General features: G+C 32.7%; 1 long non-coding RNA gene across 1 annotated transcript; it reads right to left on the bottom strand.

The window, feature by feature from the left end:
- Positions 1-12570: 12570 nt before the first annotated feature.
- On the bottom strand, positions 12571-20268 carry LOC129145421 (uncharacterized). The gene is made up of 3 exons (XR_008550956.1): positions 20174-20268; positions 18467-18531; positions 12571-12667 (listed from the first exon to the last, which is right to left on the bottom strand). It is a non-coding gene; the product is annotated as an uncharacterized LOC129145421 (long non-coding RNA).
- Positions 20269-20500: the final 232 nt, after the last annotated feature.

Below are 20500 nucleotides of genomic sequence, written 5' to 3'. Positions count from 1 at the left end.
TGATAAAAGTAAAAGATAAAAAAATTAGAACATATTCAATAAAAAATAAACATATACAGAATAAAGAACTCTCAGAAATTAAAAATATGATAATATTTAAAATAGGATAGAAGAGAGCCTCCCCTGGTGGCACAGCAGTTGAGCGCTGGGCTGCCAAGCTGCCCGCAGCCTCTGCAGCGCTGGTTCAATCCCTGGCCACCGGCGAGGGTCCCACATGGTGTGCAGACCTCTCCTGCTGTGCCTGCTGCTCCTCTCAGCAGCGTATTTCGTCAGTCTGTCTGTTCTGCTCCCTGCTCTGCTCTGGTGAATTCTCTCACCCTCCCACGCTTCTGACTGTACCCAGTGCTTGTATAAATAAATAAATAAATAAATAAATAAATAAATAAATAAATAAATAAATAAATAAATAAATAGATAGATAAATAAATAAATAAATAAATAAATAAATATTTTTAAAAAATAAAATAAAATAGGAGAGAAGAGATAAAATCTTGAAAATCTCCCAATATATCTCTCAAAAATTGTTGATGTCTTAAGGTATATAATAAAAAACAATTAAGATTATTTCAAAAAGTTCATCATATAAGTTCCAGAACAAACATAAAGTAGATACAAGATAGAGGAATAAAAATCTATAGCTATCACACAGGTCAAAACATACAAGACTAAACTCCTTTTCTTTTCAGACCTACCGCCTGAAAGTCTTCACCCTCCCATACACAATCCTGTAGTCCAACCTCCTGGTGTACTTTCTTTTTTAATTTCTGAAACGATTTTACTGTCTCACATGTATTTATTCTCCTATGCCTTTTACTGTTTGTCTTTGGAAATTTTCCTAGTACCTTCCTATCTCTCTTCTAGGTGGGGATTCCAATTGTTTCTCTTATATCCACTCTTCTAATTATCCTGATTGAGACTTAGGAAGATGTCTTGTCAATTCTCTACATCATGATAAGTTCTAGATTTTTTTTTATTGAATGCATGAAAATATCAGCTATACCTATGATGCAAACTTCCATAAGACAGTGAGATGAAACTTAAAACATAAAATATTGCATATTGCTTTTCTAATATAGTCATACTTTATTTGCAATGCCTGATGTGAGATGATAAATTTTTTTGCATACCACCATAGCTTTTTCAGATGGCTTGACATGTTGCTTGAAATTTAATATCCAGACATACTTAATTTTCATAAGATTACTCCTAGTATACTAATATTGTCAATTTCTCACACAGATATTATCATAATCATATAGCATTTCTTGTGCCTACAAACATGGTTTCCATAACATAAAATAATTTGTCAGGAGCAAATATTTAAATCTTATCAGCAATTTTTCACTTTCATTATGCTTGCCTGAAGCAGTAGATTCTTTTTGGTATATATACATAAAAAGTAGACCACTTATGTGAAATTTGATTATATATGTGATTTCTGTCTGTTTATTACCTGTGGACAGGTTTATAGATGCTTTCTACAGAACTGCTAATTGGTATTTTTCTGTATCATCCCTTAATTTTCAAATCAGTAGTTCATGATCACTTTGATACATTTAAAAATGATATACATGAATTGAATTATTTTAAAACCATAATACTCATGCATTAATACTGAGGAAAAGACCCAAATGATAATATCACATATAGATGAATCATATTTAGAGTCTTATTCTACCACTCATAGGGTAAGATAATTTTTCAAATTATTTTATTGTACCAAACACCTTAAATTTGTATATATGAAATTTTATATTCCTTTGAGCTGATAATGATTAATATTCTTACATACATTAATTTATTTAAACAAAAAGCTATACAATAAGATCAATATGGCATTTTTGCCTTTCTGTCAAAGCTTTTTCGATCTAGTAAATCAGATTCAAGCTCAAATCTTTAGGATGTCTGCTTGCCACCTGGGAATGGTATCCCTGGAGAATCTACAGACAACTGAGAGATTGATATAATGATGAAATGCTCTGAGTTCCCTGAATGGAAACTATGGGGAAAAAGATAAATAAATCTATCATGAAAGAAAAAGTGGCATTGGGAATGCATTTACATCCAAGCAAGTAAAATGTATCCCCGATTACCTAGTCTAAAAATTGAGGACCCCTTCATCAATGAATTTTTTAATAATTACTATGGTCATTTACCTTGACACTCTGAAAACATGTTGCTCACATTTCAAACTTGGCAGAGACACAGCATTTTAAAGGAAAAGTATTTCAGAAATTCAATATATTTTTGATAATTTCTATCAGAAGAAACAAGAGTTTATTCAGTTGAGCCATAAAATTAGGCTTTTTTAAATTTACATTTCTAAGTAATGATGGTAACTGGATTTAGTTATTTAGTAGCATTACTTTAGAAATATCTTAGTTTGTATTTTGAATATATTCAGGTGACACATTGTTTCCAGGATAAGTCACATTCCATATTTCTTAAGGTATATTTTCATCAATTATTACTAATTTTAATATAAGATAAGTCTTTACTACCTATTTATGCCTAATAGATACTGTAGTCCACAACGAATACTGTGGTATTTTCCCAAATTAAACTGAAATGTAGCAATAATATTGTAAGGTATCTCTCTTCAAGAAATTCTGGCTAAAACAAATCAATTTAAATCTTTTATAATCTTAATTTACTAGGGCCTATTGTAGCTCTCCATTATTGCTATTTATGTTATTATTTTGTATTAAAAAATATGTTATCTTGTATTAAGAAAAAGTCATAAAAAATTCAAATTCATTTATCTGAAAGGCAATGCAAAGTACAAAATGATCACTTTTAAATGAGCCACTTGGGAACGCATCAGAGACTAGCTTTAAATAATCAGAGGTGAAATTCTGTCAAGGAAATGTGTTTGTTATTCTGTGTTGCTAAAATTTTTAGAAAAGCCTGTTAGATTGAGAAGCAAGTTAAGTGCATAAAAAATGCAAAATGTGAGAGTTTCTGTCAAAGTCATAGTGGTAAATGGTAAACCTGAAATGAAAGGAGACTGGTATTGCAACCTGTATCATCTGCCCTGACAGGATGAAACATTTTGAAAATGTTTGAGATACCCAGTGCAACTTATGGATCAGAGAAATACTGAATTGTTGGAAAGTCCTACTTTGTTATTGCTGTGGCAATATAGTTAAATGCTCATTAATTCTCATGATCTCAATGTAATCATGGTTATAAGATTCTTTTTACTTAAAAACAAATTCTCAAATTTAAAATTCAGGTCCATTCATATTTTCTGGTTAATTAATCTATAGATAGGATAGTAATTTTCATTTTTCAAAGTTGTTTTCACAAATTTTGTTTTCCTCAAGATCTATAATATTTCTTAGTATTTATATATATGAGAGGAATATAATTTTAGGGCTGAGATGCAAATGTAGCTAATTCTGCCATTTTTCTCCACTCTTTAGACATTCATGTATGCGGTATGCCAATGGACTATATTTGGATGGCATACATTATCAAATAGATTTTCAATAAGATTTTGCTCTTTAGTCAGCTGTTTTGCTAATATTGATAATTCCAGATTCCCATCAAAGCAAATGTCTCCAGCAAAAAAGGAAAGACAATGAGCAAATAATTGAGTTGCAATTATTTTTGATTTTTAATTAATATTTAATAAAGGTTACTTTTTAAATAAAGGTTATGTGGGGAAGGTTAGCAAAAGAATGTGACAAGCAAACTGACCCTGGAAGTTGGACCCTGGAATAATGGAAGTGATTTATCCTTCCAGCCCCTTGGGAACATCTGTAGTAACTGGAGATTTCTCAGTCTTGAACACGTAATGTGTTGGTGAAGGCAAATGGGCTGTATTCATGATTAAATTCAGTGAAAGCCTCTTTAAAACTTTTGAGATTTGGTGGGAAGTGTTATTGAAAACTACTCCTGTGCAGTTGCCCAAGAGTATGCCTCCTAAGTAAATTCCCTTATTCATGAAAACTGCCTACCAATCTGGAGAAGCCAGTCTCTCTTAATTCTCTCCCAGACTCTGCCTATGGAGGCCAGTTTCAGATTACAGTCTCAGATTACAGATTAAAGTTAAGATGTGCCCCAACAATTTGTCGATTGATCCTTCACATACATCAAGAATCTGATTTATAATTGTCTGTTTTAGCTTTGTTATATTCTGTACTGTTATTATTTTTTTTACACTGATGTCTTATTTTGTTCCCCTATATTCCTGCTATAAGTGAAACCATCCAATATTTTTCTTTTTCCTTCTGGCTTACAAATTAGAGACATACTGAAAGGGAAGAGGAGGGAGAGGGATCAGAAGGAGGGAGGGAGGAGCACAGGGGACTGAGGTGATGGTGCACAGGTGCATTGGTGAAGGAAATTCTATGGGGACTACACCAGAGGGGGGTGGGGGGAAGCAAATATTGTTTAAAAATGAACAATGATGTAAAAAAAAAACTGATTATTAATAAAAAAGAATGAAATCAGACAAAATAAAGAATCTGAACATGCTGGAGGATTTTATTCCTTTTCCTACATTGAAATACATAGTGAGTAACCTTCATTATTTCACTATAATCCCAAAGCTGTGAGTAAATAGAAAAGCTTATATTCCCTCATAACTGATAAATCTCAAACTTCTCAGCAAAACACAATGTTGTCACGTTATTGGGAGACTACAAAGGAGAGAGTTAGTTGCTCTCATAATGTGGTATACCCCCTGCAGCTGTACCTCAGGGTGTTCCTTGCTACTCCCATACCTCCTTCTGCCTATTGCTCATTGCCCCTTAATTAATCTTAAATGGGGTGGCCTATTTCCACCTCAATGGAGTATCTTAAGAGGTAAGTAATGTCCTTGCTGGGCAAGTTTTTCTTGATATTCCAAAACATCCTACTCCTTGTAATACAAGAACATTGCTGGGTTCTGAGTGGAGATAGAGAAAGTAGCTATCTTTTCCACTTAGAGCTAAAATTGTTTATATGTGCAACAAACCAAAATATTTCAGCCCAAAACTAAAGAAATTTCTCATGAAATTACTCTCTCTTCTCTCAGCTGTTCACCTCCTGCAAGTAACTCTCAAAAGTAAAAATCAACAACAAAAACAACCCATACAGAAAAATCAACAATAAAACCCACCCCATGACCTATATAAACTCTCTCCATGCAGACACACACGCACAAATATTTCTCCCACTTTCTCACACTACCTCACCTACAAATAAAACAAATTTCCTCAGGCATATAACTCCAGCACAACTTCTATACCTACCAAAATAAATTACCTCTGGTATACATATTAACCTCTGCTTAACGGTTTCCCTAACAAAAAACTAATTCCCAAGCCCATTAGAGTGATTCCTAAAATAAGGAAACACTATGCCTTTAATATAAATTGTATTTCCTCCAAAGACAAAAGAAAATACAAATCCTAAGTCACTATATTACCTACCCTATGTATCAAAAATAACAAACTACAGTCTCATGCAGAGTGTTCCACTGACATGGAATTCAAATGTCATGTGATATTTTAAACATTTTCACTGGCTGGCTATAGTTGGTTTAATTCAAAGAGAAGTCATCCAAAGACATTTACGTTAAATAAGTGAAACACCAGTCCAAATCATTTATTGTAAATTGTTGTGTTGAAATCAATATAGCCAACAACTTGAATATTTTCTGGAGGATAGTACTAAAGAAATAAAATGGCATTCATTAAATATTTAAGTGCAGCGTGTGTCAAGCATGATGCTAAATTGCTTCATGATATTATGAAAAAAAGTTTGCCGTAATGGAAATGAAGATATGGGTCAAATTCAGAGGGTTTAGGAAACTGAAATATTTCAGCACACAAAAAGAAATGATCTTGGTCCTTCAATAGTTGTCAATAGCTTGGTCATGGCATTTCTACTTTTCAACTCTTCAGGGAAAATATCTTGGAGTCATCTTTTACTCCTATCATTTTTCTTTATATATATCCAAACTTTAAGCAAATTCCCTAGAACATGGCTGTTGAAAACAAGGTCTATTCATTGGGAACTCTTAAGGAAAGAACTAGTAAAAGGTGTTTGAGGGACTCCTAGTCTCAAGCTGAATTAATCAGAAGACTTCACTGGCATTTTTCAATTTGAAAAATAGATAAATGAACTCTAAAATTTTAAATTATATGTCTTGGGAAATATAATAACCATTTTTCCCAGAAGAGAAGCAAAAAGAGATGGTGTTCAGAAAGAAAGCTAAAGATGAAGAAAATTGGCGAAAAGAGAGATACAGCATCCTTTGCCCATGTTTCTAAAGCACATGTTTTCTAAATAATTTTCAGCAGAAGTTCATACTTTTCTTCCATAATGCAACCTAAAAGTTTCAAGGTTCTTTGTTTTTATTTTGAAATCTATTAATTTCCATGTTAGGAAGTGAAATATAATTTTGTATATATGTGAAAGTCAATTGCCAAGGTATCAGTCATTAAATTGCTTATGTTTTCAGAGTAGTTTGAGGTAACTTTTTTAAGGTTTTATTATTTATTTTTGTGAAGATCATCTGTGGTGTAGGCCAGAAGTGCAGGGGATAAGAGGATTCACCAGAGACAGAGTGGGGAGAAGAACAGGTGGATCTATTGAAATACACTGCTGAGGGGAGCAATGGGTGAGACAGGAGAGGCCTCCTGTACCAAAGGTGGGTTAGCTCCCTGGTCAGGGATCCAACTCAGGTCCATGAGTGGTAGCGCTGACATTTAACCCCTAAGCTACCAGGGAGGCCCTGAGGTTACATCTTAATCAAAATGATCTATACATATTTTACATAGTTTACTGTGATATGATTTCTAGAAGAGAGCTGAAGTATTGGTTAGGAAGAAGCCTTTTACCATGAAAACCTCAAAAATCATGTGTATCATGGCAAAACATATTTTAAAACTACTGCACTATAATCTTACATGTTATAAAAAAGGATAATACATTCTTATTTTTGACCTGCTAATGAGTACATTATATAATTGAATTTATGCATCATTATAAATACATATATAAAAGTAACATTTTATTTCAAGTAAGCTGTATAGCAGCACTATGATATATTCTTACAAAAACAGCATAAATTTAACACTTAATAAAACCTACATTTTCTCCCATTCAGAAATGATTTCTAACCCACACATGAAATTTTAAGTGATGATCATAAAAGTAAATAGTTCAGTTACATATTTTCACATTTTAGTGCATATTTTATTCATATGCTATTTAAAAGACTATAGTTGTAACATATAAATATTTGTTTTGGGCCTCCCCAGTGGTGCAGCGGTTGAGCACTGGGTTGCAAAGCTGCCCGCAGCCTCTGCAACACCAGTTTCATCCCTGGCCCCAGGCGAGGGTCCCACATGGCGTGCAGACCTCTCCTGCCACCCGCTCCTCCCCTCAGCAGTGTACTTTTGTCCTTTTGCCTGTTCTGCTCCCTGCTCTGGCTCTGGTGAATTCTCTCACCCTCCCGCACTTCTGACTGTACCCAGTGCTTGTATAAATAAATAAATCTTCAAATAAATAAATAAATATTTGTTTTGACAAAAATCATTCTCAATTTGAAATTGTCTTTCTTAATATTTAAAAGGAGTATCACCTTATGAAGAAGGAACTGTCTTTCTAAAACTAGTATTATACCCTACACATCAGAATAATACTTGAGTGTATACCCAATATTTAGATGATAACTACTCTTGGTACCAAATGGATATGACATAACTCATATATAGTTTATATGGATCTCTCCTTGATTTATACCACTGCATAGTTATATTTTATTTTAAATACTGTACAAGTTTTCAGTGTTATAAATATGAAGTGGAACTGATCTTTCATTCTTATAGAATGATTTTTTTCTTTCATGCCATTTCTTCCTTCCTTTTTTCCTTCTATTTTTGCTTCCCAATGACCTGTTTCCCTGTTTTTATGATATTAAATGAATTACACAGTACCTGAATATTTAATTAATTCCATTTGCATTATTTTCCAGATCATTAATAAAGCTAATGCTAATGTTAATCCCTATACTGGCCCCCAACAACTCGACAGTTTGTTATTTTTCATCAGTCCTTATTCATCGTTCTTCATCCTCATAGGAAGAGCTTATGAATTAATTTTTCAAGCAAGTTAATATAAAAAATATGAAGCAATTTTAAGTATCTTACAGTGATGGATTCTCCTAAAGCAAAATTTTACCATTGCAGACATAAATTTTTATGAAATTGAACTGATGCCCTGTTTTCATCTGTTATGGCACATCTCTGTGTGAAGCAGGTGCAAGGGGTTGGGGATTTGAGAATCTCCATCTTTGCTTCCAGATTTCCAAGCTCCTCCACCTCACTCATCCTACGGCACCCCCAGAAAACTCATAGGTTAGAAAATCAATTTTGTTCCTTGAGAAAGTGAATATGGAGATGTATGAATTAAGAGTAAATACTGAGAGGTAGATAAATGTCCTATGCTAAGTGTTAGTAGAATAGTGGTGAAAATTGTATGTACACACACATTTGTTCTGAAAATGTTTAAGATAGAGAGCTGCTCTTAAGGAAGATTCTATTCTGTTAGTTGTGATGTACCAAGTGTATTTTGCTAATAAATCTGAAAATCTTCTCACATAAAGTCTATCTGTAATTAATTCCATATTATAGTTTATATATGACATGTGAATCATTTTTGTTCTGCATTTATTTTCCAGTTGAATCTAATGTGCCTGACATAATAATAGGCTTTAAATATCAATGAAATACATTGTTACACTAAGATGCACTGTTAACAAAATTTTCTCATTCCTCAAGAGGCTGTACTTAAGCTAATACTTGAACTAATACAAAGAAAGGTTTAAGATATACAAGAAAAGGTCATTTTTGAGAGAACTTTTTCAGTGTCTTCTGAAACTGGAAATACGGGAAAGATATTAATTCTTCATTGAATTAAAGTTAAGTCAGAAAATGCATTTATATAATGGGATTATATAAATATATCGTTCATTAACATATAAAAGTAAAAGTGCATAGTTAATAAATAGTGGTCTAGAAATGTGCCCTGATGTGTAGCTTTGCAAATCTAGGTTGTTCAAAAGTACATTTCATGAGGAGTGGAGGAGGGATTAGGGTCAAAATAAGGGGGGTGGGAATTGTATGGGGAATATAACCAAGCTGAAAATGCATACATTGTGCAAAAACGAAAAAGGATGTAAAAAATATAAAAGGAAATAAAAGTACATTTCAATTTTTACTGAAAGTGAGATATAGCATATACTTGACAAATGAAAAATGTTCTATTACAATTTACCATTTTGTCTGTTTCTTTCCTGGACACTTGCTTGCTATATATGGAAAAAAAATGAAATTAGGTGTATTGTCTGTGTAAACCACATATTTAATGATTTAAATTATTCAGAAATATGGGCCTCCCCGGTGGCGCAGCGGTTGAGCGCTGGTTGCCAGGCTGCCTGCGGCCTCTGAGGCGCCAGTTCGATCCCCGGCTGCTCCCCGGCCACCGGAGGAGGGTCCCACATGGCGCGCGGACCTCTCCTGCACCGCTGCTCCCCTCAGCAGTGTACTTCAGTCCTTCTGCCTGCTCTGTTCCCCGCTCTGGCTCTGGTGAGTTCTCTCACCCTCCCGCACTTCTGACTGTACCCAGTGCTTGTATAAATAAATACATAAAAATAAACCTTTAAAAATAAATAAATAAATAAATAAATAAATAAATCAGAAATAGAAGTGAAAATTGATTTCTTCTAAATTATGATGGTAATTTGTAAGTGAAACAAATATAATCTCAATTGAGGGTGACTTGACAATATTGTCTAAAATTTTCAGGTTTTTTACAATCTGCTTCTTTTGGAACTAGGGAAAGTAAGTACCTGATCCAGTGTTTTAGAGGGACCAGATCTCTCCCTACAGTATAAGAGTTAGACAAAAAGGAGGCAACACTCAAACCTGAGGCTCTGGCACCACTTTTAATCCTCTTGTGGATAAACCAGGAATGGGCAATTTCCTGTCCCAAAGAGCTGTTATCAGGGCACTCTCACTAATGCAGAATTTTGCAAACTTCTAAACCTGAGGGTAAGTAGGAGACAACTATTTGGAGATACTGGGTGTGTGGGGGGGGGGGGGGGGGGGGGGGGGGGGATAAGAGGCAAAGTCCTGAGGGTAGAAAAATGATGGAGGCATGTAGAAGGTCGAAAGAATTTGGAAGTAGTTCCTCCCCTAAAGTACATTCTGTCATAGACCTCTAAATACTCCAAAAAGTATAAAAATCAAATGTCACCTTCCAGGTTTTTATGAATATATTTTATCAAAGTAGAAGGATAAAACTTACTTATATTTTAAATTATTGCTTTAATTCATAACTTTCAAGCACTTATATAGTATGTGAATAGCTATCTGTACTCTTGTGCTATGCACTCCAATATTTGACATAATTACACAGCAAACAAAGGAAGAAAAACATTGAAAATAAACCATCTTCATTGACAATTTAAATAGTTTAGCTCCTAAATATTTTCTTTTAGCTTGTTTTCTCCTCTAGGTGAACTGAACAGGTAATCAAAATGGTCTAATAAAGTGAAAAAAATGGACACATTGATCAATCTCTCATTCAATTTGGGAATGGAAAAGAATTAAGTGAATCATACAAAAATATTCCTTGTTAACTGTATTTTTATAGTCATATATCAGACCATATATATCACATATAAATATGCATGCATACAATAATAGTTAATATATTTGAGAGCCCAGTATATTTTACAATGAGCTTTTGATACATTGTATGGTTTAATACACCAAATACAACTATCTTAATCCAAATGACAAATGATACTGAGAAAAATCACACTTTACATGAAGCATTCTATATAATAGAAAACTCATAAAATGAGATATTGTTCATATGTGCCTCTGCAGATATTGTTACTGTTCAGAAAATTCATTTTTATAATATTTTCAGAAAATATTCATGAGTTAAAAATATTAACATGAGAACTCTGAATGATGATATAAGTACTTCTACTCTCAAAGTGTATATAGTAATAGGATTTTGATGATCATGAATTATATATGATTATATTTTCATGGATATTGTCTGAACATCAATTTCATGTGTGATTGATTTTCAAAATGTGTTGACTAGAATACATTTTCAAGGTCCATTTATTCAAGATTAGGTTCAAGTCACATAAAACAAAATTTCTTATGAATTATAGAGACAAAACAGTCTCCTAAAACATCAGAGTTCATCTGGATTCCTATGGTAGGGTTTTTTCATTAAATGATACAATATTTTAAATCAGTTATTTTTATGGTTATTTTTACAGGTTTTGGCAGCTTTTTTTTTTTATTTTTATAGGGGCTGACACACATTCTTTTAGGGAAAAAAAAACGTACTCTATAACCTGGTTATTCAATTTAATCTCCTCAATCAGTACCCAAGGGAAAACATGTTTCTCTCAACTTTCCTATACAAAATAGGTGTATCACACCAATCCCATGTTATTCATTCATTGATATATATAATTATTCAATAAATTATTAACTGAGAGCCTACCAATACTTGACACCATGCAATATATACTCAAATATGCAGACACAGATGAACAAACAGCAGATTGCTACACAAGGAAATTAAGAACACAGAGAGCAAGACAGATAAGTAATTGTATTTAATATCTCTTATAAAATCTTGTGATAAAAGAATGCCCCTCCCTGAGTGTTTCTGTCTGCTAAAAGTAACCAAGGTAACTTCATCTTCTCTTCAACATGAACAATAACATGTCTTTCAGTATATAAAATTTACTTTATCGTTGCATGAATTCTATACTTAGATCCTATACTTATATTCACATACCAAAATCCCAAAATGAATGAACTGAAATCAACTGACTCAGAATTGAAATGAATATTAAAAATAATAGACAAAGATATTAAAAAGGTTATAATAACTATTCCATATGTTTAGAAGTTTAATAGAAATATGAGAGATGTAAAAATAATGAAACAAACACACAAAACTGAAAATTTCAATGTTTATTACCAAAAAATACCATGGAATTAATAGTCTAGACATTGCAGAAGGAAAAAAGAGTAAATTTGAAGAAATAGTAGTCTAAAATGAAATATAGATATAAGAATTACTGAAAGAAAATAAACAGCATTTGTGAGTTTAAATGATTAAAATTAAATCAAGGCACATCATCAAATTACTCAAAACTTGTAATTCTGAGAAAATCTTAAGGCAGGAAAAGAAAAAAACACAATGTATACAAATAGAAGAAAAGAGTTAAGGCTGATATCAGATTTCTTGTGGGATATGCAAGTGAGAAGACAATGAAGGGACATTTTTCAAAATACTGAAATAATTCTTATATACCAGGAATTCTGTATCCAGTGAAAATATCTTTCAAAAGAAAAGGTGAACTGGAGATTGTTTTAGATATTCAAAACCTGAAATAGGGCCTCCCCGGTAGCGCAGCAGTTGAATGCTGGGCTGTGAAGCTGCCCGCAGCCTCTGCAGCACTGGTTCGATCCCTGGCCACTGGCAAGGGGCCCACATGGCGTGCAGACCTCTCCTGCCATGCCCGCTGCTCCCCTCAGCAGTGTGTTTCGTCAGCCTGACTCTTCTGCTCCCTGCTCTGGCTCTGGCGAATTCTCTCACCCTCCTGTGCTTCTGACTGTATCCAGTGCTTGTATAAATAAATAAATAAATGGAAAAATTTAATAAAAAAAAATCAAAACCTGAAATAATTCATCTCTAGCTAACTTGTGCTATAAGAAAAAGTAAAGGAAATTCTTCATACAGAAATATAGTTATAAGAGAGCACTGAAAATGGTAATACTATGGGTAAATATGCAACCTTTTTCTTAATAATTAAAAATTTTGAAGATGACTAATTCTTTAACAATACTAATAATGATATAGTGTATATATTGTGGGACATAAACATATATAGAATTAAAATATATCACAACAGAAACAAAAAGACTGGTAGGAAGAGATGGAATTATACTATTGTCAGGATTTATAATGTATTAAAGAGGTACAAAATCATTTGAAGATAGAATGTAAAAAGTTAAAGATAGATAGGTAAACAATCACAAAATTAAAATAAGCACCATAATAGGCCAACAAAGGAGGTAAATGTAATAAAAAGTAAGATCCTAGAGGCTAGCAATTTTTCAAGATAAAATAATTTGTCTATTAAACTGAACTTCTAACACCCTAGTTTTACCCTAATTTATAAAATAAGGTATTTTTTTTCTTTTTAGAACCTAATTATATATAACACAACCAAATGCCTAATGCCAAATGAAGAAATATTCATCTAAACAACATAAACTGTGCCAAAAGTGAAAACACTGAAAATTATATAGAAATTGGTATGTGTGTATAATAGAAATTAAGCATTTAGTGAGGTTAAAAAATGGGCATTAGAATAAAAAAAGTACTAGTGGGAGTTTCAAGTCTAATGCTCAGTAGCTCTTTTAATTCATTTGTAAAAACTAAGATCATGATATTTTATTAGTCACTTTAATCTTGTAAGTGCAGTAACAACAGAATTTCACATCACTGTGCTCTTTTACAATGTGACTTTGTCATTCCCCCTTTAAGGAGTAAGTAGAGGGCAATAACTCTCCCTTTGAATATGGGCTAGCCTTAGTGACTTGCTTGTAACCAACAATATCATCATAAGTATCTCCAAGTGGTTCTTGAGAATAACTCAGAATGAGGTGCACAACTTCTGCCTATATCCATGTTTGTGAGAAGTCTGAATCACATGAAAAGACCACACTTGAAATGTCCAATTCATAGCCCCAACTAACCTAGATTTTGTCTCATCCTAGTGCAGGCTCCAGACATTTGGGTGACATCCCTAGATGATTTCAGCCCCCAGCAATTCAAATTACTACGCTTTCCAAATGGAAAACCACTAACATCTCAGATATCATGGACTAGAGATAAGCTTCCATCCATGCACCATTTGAATTTTTGCACCAGAGAATTTGTGAGCATAATATAATGGATATGATTTTATAGCATCACTGTATACTAGCTTTGAGGACTGAAGAATTAAAAATAAGATCTAAAGATATCTAATCTATTGAGCAGTCTAATGATCAGCCTAATTAAGGGTTAATTTCCTTCTTTTAATTCTCCTTACATCAATAGCTCAGCTAGTCAAATCAGAATTAGCAATGCACCAAAACTGAGAAAGTCCAGGAAGAACAATAAGATGATAAAACATACATTTCTGGATAAAGCACTATAGTTTTTAAACCATTACTAATAATTTCAAGGTATGTAAATGAAAGAAAAATTCAATTTAATATATACTCAATTGTTCCTATGGGCTCCCCCCACACACCTTTTTGTTAAGGAAAGACTGTTTTCTGTTGAATGTTAGCACCCAATAATAAGGATGACTTAGTTACACAGTGTTAGTTACACAGTGAGAGGAGTAAGCCTTGATTCATAGGAACTGTCACAAGCTAAGCTGGGAGCCTGCAGTTTTCTCAGCATGATCCCTGTGTAGTGAACTCTTTGGGGCAATGTGCTATTTCATTAAATCATTCCTCTTCTAACCAGCTTAAGTACTACTTCCCCACACAGCTAACCCTACAAATGCAATCATTCTGTTACTTTCTATTATGTATACTTCTAAATATATAATGGTTTAAGTTTTCCTAAAAAAAAACAAATTAGGTGGCACCAATTTTTTCAGGATGGAGTACTAGTTCTAGGACAAACATGCATGGTACTTTATATAAAAACGGGAGAGGATAGCCTGCCTTTTACTCCACTTCTTACATTCTCGAGACACACAAGTTTGCATTCCCTAGGAGAACGTTATAGCAGATCTGAAATCACTGATGCTTATTAAATTTGAATGCTCACATTTGTGGAAGTTTTAACTTTCTAAACATGGATACAATAAAATGGTAACAAAAATAAAACTTACATTGGAATGTATAATGATTATTAATAAAGATTTACCTCAGTTTGCCTGTTTCACACCATCTTGGGGATAAAAACGAAATAATGATGATGATGATAAAGAAAAAGGAGGGAGGAAGAAAAGAATCTCAAACAATTGTAGGTACACTAGCCTCTTTAATATCCTTCCCAGTGATTCAGAATGATACTAGAATGATATGGTTTCCTGACTATGAAGTAATATCTAACTTCTTCGTTATTCATGTCAGCCGTTCTCGTGACATTCAATGATTTTTGTCAGGCCTACATTTTTCATCAAAATATTTTCAACACATGTGAAAAAGAACCTTTATTGGGAGTATATCACACTCCTCAAATAAACAGGTGGGAATTTTATTTTTTTCTTAAAAAATATGAAATGGATACTAATTTATTTCTATTGTATATACCTATAGAAGCTCACTTTAAAAGAGTTTAAATGAAATAAACAGTTTAAATAAAATATGAAATATTTTATCTGGCTAACACTCACAGGGACAATTTGTGTCTGATTCTTCAAGAGGTTTCTTTCTAGATTTTCACACATTCAGTACACTTTGTATATTTTGTTTCCCTCTGTATATGTAATGTCTGGAGGGAATAAAATAGTTTCTGGTATATTATTTATGTTAAAAAAATGTGTAAGTCCTAGTAAGTGTAAAATGAAAAAGAATTCATTTGCTATAATTTATTTTGCCACCTTAGCAGTAGTGTCTGTGATTTATACAAATAAACTACAGTTGGAGAAATTAACTAGAGTTGGAGGCATCTGTTAGTAGGCAGTGTCATAATATGATGAAAGTATCCACCTTACATTTGTTTGCATGCTTGCTTGTATTATTGTTGACTATCGTTACTTGACACATTATTTTATAAAACTGATGACAGGAGTCATTGCATCAGCCCTACCATGCCTTTCAACTCACCTGCACACACAAACATAATAAATACAATTAACTTATCCTGTAACTTACATTCGATTAGAAACTGAGGCTTATTTGACCACTTGTTCTATCCCTCTTGTTCTGAATTTCTTGCTATTAGTGAGTTTCTGCCAGTATATTAAAGCTTCAAATGCTCGTGCTAGAAAAGAAAAACTTTCTAAAATTAAGAATCTAAATTTTCACTTTGTCTTAGTTTGGGCTGCTATATTAAAAGACCAAAATTCACTTTTCACAGTTCTGGAGTCTGGGAATTCCAAGATTTAGAAGGCAGCAGATTCTGTTCCTAGTGAAAACCCACTAGTGCTCTCATGACCTAATTACCTCCCAAACACCCCACTTCCTAATAACCTCACATTGGGTACTTATATTTAAACATAATAATTTTAGGATGACACAAAATTCAGCCCCTAATGCACCATAAGCAATTATAAAGGAACAAAGTAAGTGGAAATAAAAAAAAAAGATGAGAATAAAAATCAAAAATATAGAAAAATATCAATGAAAACAAAAATTGTTTCCCTGAAAACACTAATAAAATTGACAAAACACTAACAATAGTGAAAAAAGGGAGAAAACCTTTTTTTTCTAATATCAAGTAAATACATTACTGTATTTTTCTATTGAGATCAACTAACAACATAATGTTAACAACTTCATGCCTATAAATTCTGAATCTTTGATGACTTGGACAAAATATTGAAAGACCAAATTTATTGGTTCAAGAAGAATCAGAAAGTTGTAACACTCAAAATCAATTAAAACATGGAATTCATAATTAAAAACATTCCTCACAAGTAAGGGATGAATGTCTGCTCACACTACTTCTACTCCACATTGTACTATAGATGCTACCAATAATTAAAGCACATAAAGGGAATAAAAGTCATACATAATGCAAAAGAAATAGTAAAACTGTCTTATTCACAGACCATATGATTAACTATAAAATCCTTGAGACTATCAAAAAAATCTTCTACCACTAAGAAATGAATTTAGGAATATCACATAATATATAAAGACTATGTTTTACTATTAGAAAAATTAAAATATTATATTCAGGGGGAAATGGCACTTACAGTAACATCAGAAATATATTATAATGAATTTAACTGAAAGCATGACAGCCCACAAACTGAAGATACAATTTTGTACTAAGAAATTAAAGAACACTTAAATGAATGTAAAGTTATACCATGATCATGGATTATAAGACAATCATTAATGTATGAATGTCTGCAAATAGTTCTATAGTCTCAATACGATCTCAATTTAAACATCAATACTTGTGTCTATGGACAAAGCTGTTTCTAAATTTACATGGCTATGAAAAGAATCTAGAATAGTAAAATAATCTAAGTAAATACACTGACACTATTAAATTTTAAATTATTTAAATTATTAAGATTGAATTTAAATTATTCAAATTATTAAGATAAAACAGTCAAGATGTATGACATTGGTACAAGGATTGAAAAGGAGATCAATGGAACAGAATATAGATTTCATAAATAGACTCCCACATAAAAAGTAAGTATATTTTTGATGAGGATTTCAAAGCAATTCATTGGGGAAAAAATGTTTTCAACCAAAGTTGCTGGACCACCCACATAAATGCAAGGTGATAAACTTCTGCTCTCATAAGTCACCATTAGAGAGATGAAAAAAAGTAAGTCACACATTGAGGAAAATATTTACAGATCATATAAGTGACAAAACATTTTTATACAATATCTATAAATAACTTCTACCAGTTATTAAAATATTTTCAAACAAATCTGAAAAGATAATTTATAAAGAGATGTTAGGGCATTTGGGAGCCACTGACTCAAGCTAGTAATCACCACTCTTTACTCCTTTATATTTCCATTGCTGCACCCTTTGTCCTGCATGTCAACTCTATGTGCCCCCTTCTCTAGTATAGTCTTTGTGGACATGTGCCCTTGAGTTAATAAAAACAGAAAAGCTCCCTATGGCAGCCACTCCTCACAATGATGCATTATACTGCCCCAGTATTGCTCTAAGCACAAATTAATTACAGTTTTTCCTACCCCTTCTGACATGCCATGGCTCTTGTCTTTCAAGGTTGTCTTATTTTAGTTGTAAATTGGTTGTGACTGTGAAAGCGACTAGTCCAGCATCCTCATTCTGCTGCCATCTTGTCAGATATCCCAACATTAATAAATATTTTTAGATTTGAAAGATCAGTGAATTGAATTTTAATTAATATTTCATATACTAATATAGTCATTGAAGTTACCAACACTAATTTGCAAAGTGAGGATACTTTGTTATACCACTCTAAATCCATCTCATCCAGTAATTGGGGGAAAAACATTCTTTGTAAACTGTATTCACTCACATCACACCTTTCTTAGAAAGAAAGGAAACTAAATACAGGCACCACTCTTTTCCTCTTGCTAGCTGGGGAATGTAATTTGAATTAATGTTAGTAAAATATGCTTGAGAATGACATTTGAATTTCTGTTACCTTTTTCAGTAGAGTTAAAATATTTAATTTCAAAGCATTTTACAAAAATTTTTATACTTTAAATAATTCTTACACTTACCCCTTAATCTTTAAATTCCACTAACTTCTCAGCGACTTCCCAGTTTTCAACTAGCTTTTTGGACACTAAGTAACAATCCAAAATTTTAAAGGAAGTTAGGAAGCTGACAGTAGTCTAAAGACAACTCTTAATGTACATGAAGTATGGCTGTTTATAGGTCTCAGGTATAGCAAAGCTGTTTGTTGTGAGAACAAAACAGCTCTTCAAAGGTTGTTCCTTCAAATAAGGAACATAAATTATACACTTATGTATAGATTTATAGCACATCCTTATTAAACAATATATATTCAGTACCATAGTATAGATGTACATACTATGAGTAAATTGACTTCTTTGAAAAACTTAGTGGCAAGTGATAAGTAATCTTATTTCATGTAACTTACTATGAATTGTAAATATTTACACATTTGCCATTACATGCCTAACACAATTATTCAGTATTTTTGAAAGTTTTTAAAATTCACAATATTAAAATTATTTCAAAACATTACCAAACATTAGGTCTTATATCTGAGACCTAAATATAGTTTGCTTTACTCAGGGTCTTTCTGCCTCAGTTCTTCAGAATATGGCCATAATCTCCTATAATTATGAAGTACTTCATATATCGAGCAAGTTTTACAGCCCACTAAAAAGCTAATTAATGTTAAGTTCAAATTGGTTCTCTTACACTGACATTGCTGTAAGTAGTTGGCTTGGCTCAAATATAAAGTGCACTTTCCTTTGACCTTATATAACTAAATGCAAGGGTAGCTCATTAAGAAAATTTTAGCATTTCTCTTGCAGGGATATATTACTAATGCTTAGCTTTCAGAAGCAAAAAGAAAGTGAGGTTGGGGGGTGCAAACTTGTGAAAGTTCAGGCAAAATCAAATATCACATGCAGTTTGTTTCTCTTAGATTGCTCTTAACATTGGGCAGGAAGCAAGTCTCTAAAAGTCAGATGTCATAAAGAAAAGTGATTATGACTTCTTTCCTGTAATAAACTTTCTAATTTTGGTTTCAGAGCATTCAACCTGAGGTTACTTAACGTTACTGAGAATTTACACAAAACAATGTTCTTCCTATATCTTGTAGAGAAAAGTGGCGATAATATGCCTTTTACTGCCACCTCAAATTCTCCTGACCCAACTCTTCCTCCAGCCAATGTTCTGGTCATCATTTCCTTCCAGGATTTGACCAACTCTTAGAAGATGCACTTGACAATGTCTTACCTCATTCCAATGCCCTATATTTCTTTATTCCTATACTAGGGTGGATGGATTACCTGAAAGTGTGGGATATTAACATCCATGAAACCACAATCCTAAACTAATTCCATAATACTCCTCAGAGGTCCACCTGGATAGAGTTTAGGTGGACCTAATAACAAATGCCAATTTAATACTGCATCCTTGGAAAATTTTCTCATTTCTTTCTTTATTCCTTAACTCCTGCTCCTTGGGATCACTTCCTAAATGAGTTAGTTACATGTTAAACTTTTCCTCAGCCATAGTTCAGGAATGTCAGAAAATACTTGGAACAATGGACACATACAGTTTTTACTAAAAATAATTATCTCATGTTTATGATATGATAAATATGCTGAAAGTAGACATATTTATTTCAATGAATAGTAATTTTTTAAAGTCAGAGCCAAATATAGTATTGCCAATTTAAAAAAAAAAACAGGTATGAACAATTAAAAATAAAATAAATATTTTCTTACCATCATGTTTTAAAATTTTGCCTTCATCTTAATCCAAGAAATACCACTTGCTGGGGTATGACCTTCAGGTAAATTATTAAAGTTTCTGAGTCTCAGGTTCCTCTTCTGTAAAATGGGGACACTATCAGTGTACTAGAAAGTTATAATAACAGCACAATAGATAATTAAATGTGTCCAATGTCTTTTTTTTTTTTTTTTTGCATAGAAAATCCACTCCAAACTGAATTTCTTAAAATATTAACCAGTTAATTGACTCAGAGTTCTGTAATCTGAGTTGGGATCAACAGGACGTTTTTTTCTAGGCCTGTCCCATTGGGATCATTCATG

The sequence above is a fragment of the Talpa occidentalis genome, unplaced genomic scaffold, assembly GCF_014898055.3.
Source record: "Talpa occidentalis isolate TD23 unplaced genomic scaffold, MPIMG_talOcc4v2.1 talOcc4.11, whole genome shotgun sequence".
In the NCBI taxonomy this organism is placed as follows: Eukaryota; Metazoa; Chordata; class Mammalia; order Eulipotyphla; family Talpidae; genus Talpa; species Talpa occidentalis.
This window is presented reverse-complemented; position numbering and strand designations above follow the sequence as displayed.